We start from the raw sequence: 9,942 nt of genomic DNA on the forward strand, positions 1-9,942 counted from the left end.
TATTTTATATTGAAGGCCCGGCGGCCGCACCGCTGACGGATCGCTCTCGTGAAGTATCGTCAGATGAGGAAATAATGGGCGCGATGGAAAAGAAAAAGGGTTCAAATTTCATGTAGAAGATTAAAAAAAAGCTCAGCTCAAGAGCTTAGTTATACTTCTCAGTGAGAAGGCTGTGATTTTGGTATTTATTCTTTATCTATCAAGATATTTCACACCAGTATCCTAGTCATCCATCTACTCGTTTACATGACCAGTGTTTCACATCACCTACAAGGGCCCGACAGTAAGGGTTGCCAGGTTGCCATTTGCAACCATTTTGAGAAATTGGCAACCAATTCCTGGCCTTTGGTTGCCATCAGTGGCAACTACTTTTTAACATCAACAATAGGGACAGCAAACAGTTAGTCAGATCTGTCCTTACGACATTTCAGAAAGTTAAAGTTGAGATGAGAAGATTGATACCGCCATCATGTCCGTACGAAGCCGAACCTGAGCAGGAGGCTAGCTTAGCTTAGCATCAAGAGTGGAAACCAGGGGAAGCAGCGAGCCTATGGTGCCTTTCAGTAAGACAGCTCATTTGCAGTACAACTACCTCATGGTGGGTCTACTGCAGAATCACGTTTTTTTCACCTCCATTAAAGGTGAAAATCGTGCTTTTGTTACTTCCTGTTCTTGTCTTACATACTGTACACCATTTCTCTTGACCTGGTCTCGCCCCACTCCGGACCCGGTTGGACTCGACTAAGTACGAGTTATTTATGACAAAGTCAACGTTTCCTCAGAAGCGTCACCAACACAAACGCCGCTCTGCCAAACGGCCCCACAAACCGACCTCGTTATTGGATCTTTATCCAATATATTACATTTTGATTTTTAAAAGCGCGGACGAGGATACAACCGTGATGAAGAGTTCAGTGACCGACCGACCGACCGGCCGGCCGGCCTCTGCTCTCGTATCAACGAGACAATGAACAATGAGCTGCTCTCAAAAACCTAACTCTGTGTGCACTCAGATTTATAGAGTAATCATCACAGTACGAAGCTCACTTTACCATCTGGGATATTGTGCAACTGTGACCACCAGAAAGCAAACTGTAAAACAAACAAAAACACACCAGAGTGGGCACATAAGCCCAGACAACAAATTGGAAAATACAAAAAGCAATGTGGGATGAAGAGTGCATAAATGCTGGTTAAGCACATCAGTCTATAGGTTGATTTACAGCCTAGTCTAACTGAACAAGATGAGCCATTCAGACCAGCGGATGAGTCATCTGATCGGCTCCTCTCATCGGCCTTTATAAAGAACACCGATCAAACTATTAAGAAGGAAGATCAGCTGATCGCTGGTCGATTGATCGGAGCATCTGTGACCTGAACAAAATAAAGTTCAGCAAAGACGACAGAAAATAAAAGACATTTACAAGACCAAACAATAAAATTTGACGGATATTGTGTTTCCGGAAAAAGCTCCGGCTACATCACGTGCAAAGCATGCACGCTTTGAAGCACACACAAACGATTTCTAAAGTATACAAAAATACACATAACACTGCTTATAATACATCATTAAAACTACTAATTCCAATTTTTATCAATAAAAACACAATCTTTTATTTCCTTATCATTTCAATCGTGTGGTTTTATACAAATAATCACTATAGATGACTATAAGAACGTAAATTGATTAAATTTAAAATCGATGGTTTACGTGAAATGATTTTTCGGGGCGTTGGTGAAAAACGTCCGGAGCCTTGTGTACCAGCTGCTTTAACAAAACAACAACAACAACAACAACAACAACCGTCTGTATCGGCAGATATGGCTCATCGACGATCGGTATCGGCGGCAAAAAACCGGATCATAAATAAAAGTTATCATAAAAGTGTGATGCGGTCTAAACCGGGAGTTTTGCACTACCTGACAAAATACTTTTTAGTCGTTTTCTACTCCATTAAGGGCGAAAAACAACAACTCCAACAGACCTCCACAGCCATGAAAGCATACACTTCATTTCACTTCATCACCGCGTCTTACTGTCAGCCTCCAAGCTCGTTAAGGGCTGCCTTTAACGAGCCAGAGAAGTAAATACCCCCCCACCCCCCTATCTGCCTTAACGAGACGAAATAAAAGTCCCTCCAATGCGGCCTGAAATCTTATTAGCACCAATGCTAATTTGTAATCATAACGTCCCGCTGTTTTGGTAAAATGTGTGTACGTGTGATAAAAGGCCACACACACACACACACACACACACAACAATAGAAGTCAAACAATACCAGGCATTGTTTTGTTTGTTGGGACTGTGAGACAGGACAAAGTTACAGCTCCCACACTAAACAACACACATACAGTCATGGCGGTGTTAAGTAAATACATGAGAAACAGGGCGGTTTATTTCTGTCTCCTTGACCCGTTTAACTTCCTGTCCCGCAACAGGAAATGGACGAGCGGGTTTCGGGTGTTTAGTGTCAGGAGCCTCTCCTCGACTCTTAAGGGGCGTTGGTAAGTGTGTGAGTGACATCCGTCAAAGACCTTGAAGACGTGCGAGTGTTTTTCACACTTACTGTTGGTCACAATGTGGAAGCCGTTTCCTTTAGAAGTCCCCTCAGAGTACGTCTGGACGTCCGCTCTGCTGCTCTCACGCTCCTCTTCCTCCTGCGGCTCGGTTCGCCTCCCTCGTAACTTTTTGGGAGGTTTGTTTGAACTCCGCGCGAAGGGGTCAGGACATCTGCGGCGGCAGAGGGGCGGAGGGATTTAGAGAGGGGCATCTTGGGAAAATTCAGGAATGTGTTTTTACAGTTTTCAGAGGGCAGAAGTCAAAATACACAATACGTGGATTGAAACCGTCCTGGTTTGAAGGTGTGTCACATGACGGGACAGGGCGAGGATTCAATGAGTTGAATGAAGATAAGTGACTGATGAAGGCCTCATTGAGAGATCTGGTTTGTAAATAATCGTGTCTCAACAGAATATTAAAGGATAGTTATATTTTAATGCAATGATGATCCCTCATCAGCCCACCAGCTGCTCACACCAGAAGCATTTGAGGTGAATCAAGAGGATGAGGTAAAGACCCCCCCCCCCTACCTGAAGCTACACACACGGTGACTAAACACCTCAGCAATCTGGTGATTAGCATCTTGTTAAATTATATTGCTTTTTCCACTGAGCTGTTCAAGCTGCATTCCTCGCTGCTAGTTAACACGAGGACTAATGAGAGGAGCATGGCGTGTAAAAGGACTTTACTGCCGTGTGTTGGTGGTATATGGACTGAGGGAAACAACTACGACTCCACTGGAGCTCACGGTCGCACCGCAGCACTCACAATGTGGAGGAAATGTGTGCTGTGAGTGGACGAGGTCAAATTCAAGATGATGCGGACAAACGTGCGTGTAGAATATGGTGATCTGTGTTTAGTAAACGTGAAAGAAATCCTTGGTCGACTTATCGATTAGTTGACTTAATCAACGGATCTTTAATCTTGTGTTTACTCAGAAGTTTCTTGGAAATAAGCATTTAAAAAGTAAATAATCGATGAAAGAAATCTTTGTAGACTGAGACCAAAACGACCGATTAGTCAACTAATTGACAGCCCTAAAGGACACGATGCACTCTGATGCTGTTGTGCCCTCAAACACAGTGAATGGTAAATGTAGTATTGTATTACATTTTAGTAAATGCAAAAAAAAACATGTTTTTCCACATATGCCAAAAAGTTAGCTTGACTAGATTATTCATTTAATTTTTTTAAAATGTATTTAAATGATCAGAATCATGTGAAATCTGAATTATGAGACATATTTTTTTACTTTTTTACATTAAATGCAATATATTTGGCCGATCATGTGTTTCCATACAGAACTTTAAACTCTGGAAAATATTACCAACTAAAATCTAATAATTTCAAATATAAAGTCCTTTACAGTGGAGGTTAAGTGCTTGGTAAAAAAAAACACAAAAAAAACATATTAAGCAAATTATACTGCATACCCAAATATATTGGTCTAACATTATATAGTTGGTGTGTGATTTAAAAAATATATATTATTAATAACGCTGAACATGTAAAAACCCAACTAGAGAGTTGAACATGAGTTGCATGCCCTCCATGTGGCATCGCCCCTGTCGAATTTAAATTAATTTAAATCAAATGAAGTATGAAGTGACTTCCAGTGATACTGAAGCTCAGCACAGACAGTGACGTCAAATGCAATCAGCGGCCGCGAGGTCACCTGCTGCTGGTCTAAACCATGTTTACGTCAGCCTCAAACTCTTTCAACATTAAACGTGTATCACTTTCGTGCTCAACATAAGTGATGTAGGAAATAACGTGTCCGCGAGTTTACGGTGCTTCTGAGGAGCGGAATGAATTACATTCAGTGAAGAGGTTTCAGGAGACCCGCAGCACACCTGCAGCTACCGGAGCCCCGAGGCATTACCAACAGATCCGCGGACGATGATCCTCTATCTGCACTGGCTGAATGGTCTTAAAGGGACAGGTCACCCAACCATCAGAAATACAGGTAAATACAGGTAAATACAGGTAAAAGGATTATTTTTATTTTTACCTGTAGTGCTATAGATATAACAATATTTATTATTGCATCACAAACATCTTTCTTTGGTGAAAAACAACCAATCAACCAATCTGAAATAAGGTCATCATAATTCGTAAGGCCCCCTTGTATAAATAAAGGATAAATCAAAATAGTAACATTGTGCGAGTCTGTTCTTTCTTACATGTTCTTTAAATCAGGCTTTATTTTTCACTTTTCTCCCATGATAGCAGGCTGAACTCTTTAGTTTACTCGTGAGGATATTCACGATTAATAATCAAAATTCACCCTAATCTATTTATTGTGAGTGGGTTTTTTTTTTTAATCGCAATCTTTCCGTTCTGTCCCCCCAAAAAAGCAGTTAAAAAATATGACTAAAACATGTCTCTTTCCACAAATCATCAGCAGCTTCATGTTGGAACTGTTTTCTTTAGTACTTAGTACTTCATTAGAATATCTGATTACTTATCCCACCACTGGCTGGATCGACATACAAAGGAGTCATTTATTTTTCCTGAATTTCATCCCACGAAAAAACAAAGTGTAAACCCGACTTAGAAGCCAGCGGTGAACATCAGCGCTCACTGACAGACAGCTTCATTGAGTCAAAGGGGATTTGCACCGTGGACGACCTCAGAGGTGTCAGCGCTTAACGCACATCTGTGTGTGTGTGTGGTGAGTGTTTGCAAGCTGATATCATGTGTGTGTGTGTGTGTGTGTGTGTGTGAGAGTCTGTGTGTGTGTGGTGAGTGTTTGCAAGCTGATATCATGTCTGCACATGTGTGTGTGTGTGTGTGTGTGTGTGAGAGAGAGAGAGTTTGTAAGCTGATATCAGCGGCCTGAACTTTGGCAGTGAGAAGGATAGACTCACAGGTACAGATGGGGCTACTGTGGTTTTACTCGCTGCAAGTGTTTGATGTTATAGGCCTCCTCGCCGCTACACATGTGTGTGTGTGTGTGTCTGTGTGTGTGTGTGTGTGTGTGTGTGTGTGTGTGTGTGTGTGTCTGTGTGTGTGTGTGTGTGTGTCTGTGAGGTGATAATGAAACAACTAGAATCCTGTTTGCCAGGCTCCCCTCCGGTCATTTTCCATCACGTCTGGTGAATGAGGTGCACTTTGACCCTGTCCATGTTCAAAACCGCCCTAAACACACACACACACACACACACAATGCACCAATGGACGTTGGCTGTAAACAAAACATTTATTTCATCCGTGGGTCTGATTAACATAGCAGTGAGATGAGGCATCAGGACGATGCGGGTGGGAAAGGCTGGAGACGGAGAGGTGGATGTGATCGAGGCTTGAGGGCGCAGAAGAAAAGGAAAATAAAAGTTGAATGAAGCGGATTCTACGGATGTAGTCTCACTTCAAGTCATTAAAATGCTGCTACATAATTGAGACTAAAAACAAGTGCAACATAAAGCAGAAGAAACAGTCCCCAAAACATTTCAAACAAATAAGAGCAGCTAGATTAGTAAGAGTTGCATTATAACAAAGCTTTGCCATCATCTTCACTCACAGAAATATTTACACCTGGCAAAGTAAAAACAAGTCCTAGTTTCGCTGTAGCGGCTTAATCTTCAGGGACTACTTGCTGTACTGTAGTTTTAGGATTTATTTCATGGATATCTCCGAAACATTATTTATTAGAAGAAAAACTTCGGAAACGTACGTTTCTGCAAACCATGGGATATGTTGAATATCGACGTTTTCTGAACCAAATATACGTTTCATATCAGCCTCATATCAAACTTGCAGTTACGCAAAATGCTACTTGGTTACGGTTAGGCAACAAAAGTACTCTGTTAAGGTTCCAAAAAACAGCACTGTTTGAGTTTAAATAACGCAACAACATAAGGCAACAACATAAGGCAACAACGTAACGCAACAACGTAAGGCAACAACGTATTCTTTTTTTGCAGAAATGTACGATGCCAACATTGTTTGGTGGCGACTGGGCTGTTCACAAACTAGCTGTGATGCAAATAACTGATACAAACATAAATTGATTATTAATGTTTCACTTTTTTTCAACAAATCATGTCTTGTCTCTTGAACTCATCATACAATATAAAATCTAAATAAAACAGCACCACAACTTTCACTGTTTATTTTGCACTGAATTATTAATTGTTATTATTGTTAAAACAAACTGTGGTGTACGTTTTCCTCCATGACACCAGACTGTAAAAAAAGAGACTAAAAGAACTTCACATGTTCTCAAAGTAACTTTCATGTTTTATTTAGATTTTCAACGCAGCTTTGCGGATTAGAAACCGTCCGATACATTTGGGACAGTTTCAGCTGCAGTGTGAACACAGCCAAAGAATAAAAAGTGAGAAATTTGTGTGACAGAGGAAGTGATGAGCATACTGGAGGAGAGAGGGAGGTCAGGGCAGGGTGAGGAGGAGGAAGATGGCGAAGGTCAAAGAAAATGCGAGAGAGCGAGAGATGGAGGAGCGAAGACAGACCACCGTCACGGCCCACCCACACTGCACAAACCCAACACACTGTGGTCAGAGGTTCACCTGCAGTTCACGTTGACCATAACAACACCCCTGAGAAAGAGGGAGAGAGAGAGAGGTTACGGGACGGTGGTATCGGGAGGGAAGGAGGAGAGGAAGGAGCAGATGGAGGGAGGAGACGAGGGAGAGGTGGGAAAGCAAAGCAATAATTCAAGGTTGCGGGAGCTCAAGAGAGGAATCGGTCAGAGCGGGTTTTCAGTCAAACTTCTGTCGACGCTGCAGGTTCGCACCGAGGTCACGGAGCGAAACACACATACTTACATTTTAATCCTCTTTAACTGCACAGTAGATACTACAGTTTATACATTGAACACACAGATGGGCTGCATCAACGGTGTATCTTGGCCAAAAAACATAACCAACAAAACCACAAGTTATGATAATAACACCAATGGTTTAATTTAACCGTAAAGATAATGTACCCGTCCAGTTCTAAGGGTTCTTATTGGGAGTGCAGGCCTCTGATTGGCTGGGGAGTGTGCATTACTTTCAGACAACCACACAGCTCTGACCTAATGGCCTCGCAGATGTTGAAGGCTCGACGTTAAACCTGTCCAGTGTTTGCAGAAACGTACAATGGAAAGGACAGTTCATAAAAAATACCATGCATGAAATGACCTTTTATGTGACATAAAGAAACACTCTTCACTGATCAGGATTGCAGTTTTATTGATAATATTGACATAATGCAGTGCACACTGTTGCTTTTTGTAGATATGAGTTCAAATACATGTTTTGTTTTGGAATACATTCAGTCTGTTTCTTCCAGAATACATTAAAACATCAATACTGTCAGGCATGGTGCAAAAACTGGATTTAAAAAACAATTTTTATTTCCAGTCCCTACTTGTTAATGCTGAATCCGGTAAAGCATTCTGTTTTAGTAACAGTAACAGAAATATTGAGCTTCTATCCGTCTTTCTTTCTGCTTTTATAATTCAGTGCAAGTCTAAATGTAAGGCTTTAAAAAAAACAAAAAACTTTAAGAATATCAAACATGCATTTCTTGCACATACAAAACAGAATTTTGGAGAGTTTCCTTTTTAATTCAGAGGGACTACATTTTCTCATTCACTGAAGAAATAGTTATGTGAAATATACCAACCTACCAGTAACTCTAAAGCTAAATAATGAACATGTTAAATCTTGTTTGATTGAAACTCCAAAAATGTTATGTGGGGGACTATTTCTTGGCCGGGTGCAGTGACTTCCTGGAGTCTCCTCTGGTTAATTGGTGAACTTTAAAGATTATGTTTCTACCTTTGGACAGAGTCAGGCTAACTGTTTCCAGTCTTTATGCTAAGCTAAGCTAAGCGGTATCGATCTTCGATCTAACTTTCTACTACAGTGTATTAGTTTACAAAATGTCAAACTATTTATTTTAAAGAGTAATTTTTTATAATTCCAACTTCAGAACTTCACTTGCATGGCAACAAGCTTCATGAAGGTATCTGGAAGTTAAAGCGAATAAAGCGTTTTGGTTGATAGTGGTCTCTTTGCTGAGGCACGGATTAGTGTCACCGTATGTAAAGGCAACAAAGCTGAAGGCTAAAGGCACGTCGCATTTACTGACAGGAATAATGTCGGGAAAATACAGCCCAGAGCTAACGTTTAAAGACGAACTTTGCGGTATGAAGGCACCTTGAACGAGCAATAAAATACCAAAGATAGCAGGCGACAGCAAGATTGTCAAATACAGTTTTTCAATGTTGAGGCTTGTGGATTTACATCAGCAGGACATTTAAAGCTCTTTTAAATACGCGACGCTATTTTCTAGATACTAACACAAGTAATGCACTTGAACAACACAAACATCGTGACACAAGTCGTCCTCTTCTTAACAGATATGTGGTGCGTTCAGTCAGTTGGCTTTCATTTAAGTGCAGCGTGCAAAAGTGTCGAGGGTATCAAACGCTTCACACAAGAACTAGTTTTACACTTTATGAGCACGAGGAGACGAATGACATCTGATAGCGAGCGAGCCCCTCAGCCGAGCAGAAGGAACTGGATTGTGGAGCGGTGCTCACAGTCAGACGTTTTCAAAGGTTAATCACCGTGATAAATGCCGAGGCTAGCAGAGCTGCTAAACCCTCTCTGACCTGGCAGGGCGACCAAAACTCTGTCCAACAAAATGAGCTGCTTGTGAGTCCGTGTGACTTTTGTTTACAAGGCCCGGTTGGCTCGTAATCGGATAGTGTCAACGAAAAAAAAAACAAGAAAAAAAGAAACCAAACCAAACGGGACAAAGTCAACTTTTCCACTCCGGTGCGAACCAAAGAAAACGAACCGAACACGTGATCGCGCCTAAACTTTGAGCTTGAGAACAAACAAAAAAACACTGAGAAGATGCGAATAATAAATAAGAGAAGAAGAGTGGAGTTCATAACCCACATGAGATGCACAGATGATGAAGGGGAGGAAAGAGAAAGGGGAAGGTGGGAAGAAGAGGAGGTGAAAGAAGTGCAGAAGGAGAAGCAAGAAGCAGGGAAAGTAAGGAAGGACGCAAGGAGACGCAGAGGAAATAAGGAGGAGAGGGAAGATGGAGGATGAAGAAGAGGGGGGAGCATAATGTAATAAAAAGGGGACACAAAGAGGAGAAGAGAGGAAATAAAGGAGAGGAGGATAAAAAAGGAAAGGAGAACAGGAGGGAAAGTAAGTGCAGGCAGAGGAAAAAAGGAGGAAATAAAGAGGAAGAGGATGAAGCTAAGGAGGAAGAGGAGGAGAAGAAGGAAGCAAATATACAACACAAAGGCTAATGATGCTTTTCCAATGATACATCTTGGATTTCTGATTGTACTTGAAGGCAGCACTCGTGATTACGATGTATACTGTAAAGACGATTCAGAGAGAATCTTT

This window comes from Anarrhichthys ocellatus, unplaced genomic scaffold, assembly GCF_004355925.1.
Source record: "Anarrhichthys ocellatus isolate YVR2014 unplaced genomic scaffold, GSC_Weel_1.0 scaffold11, whole genome shotgun sequence".
NCBI classification, from domain to species: Eukaryota; Metazoa; Chordata; class Actinopteri; order Perciformes; family Anarhichadidae; genus Anarrhichthys; species Anarrhichthys ocellatus.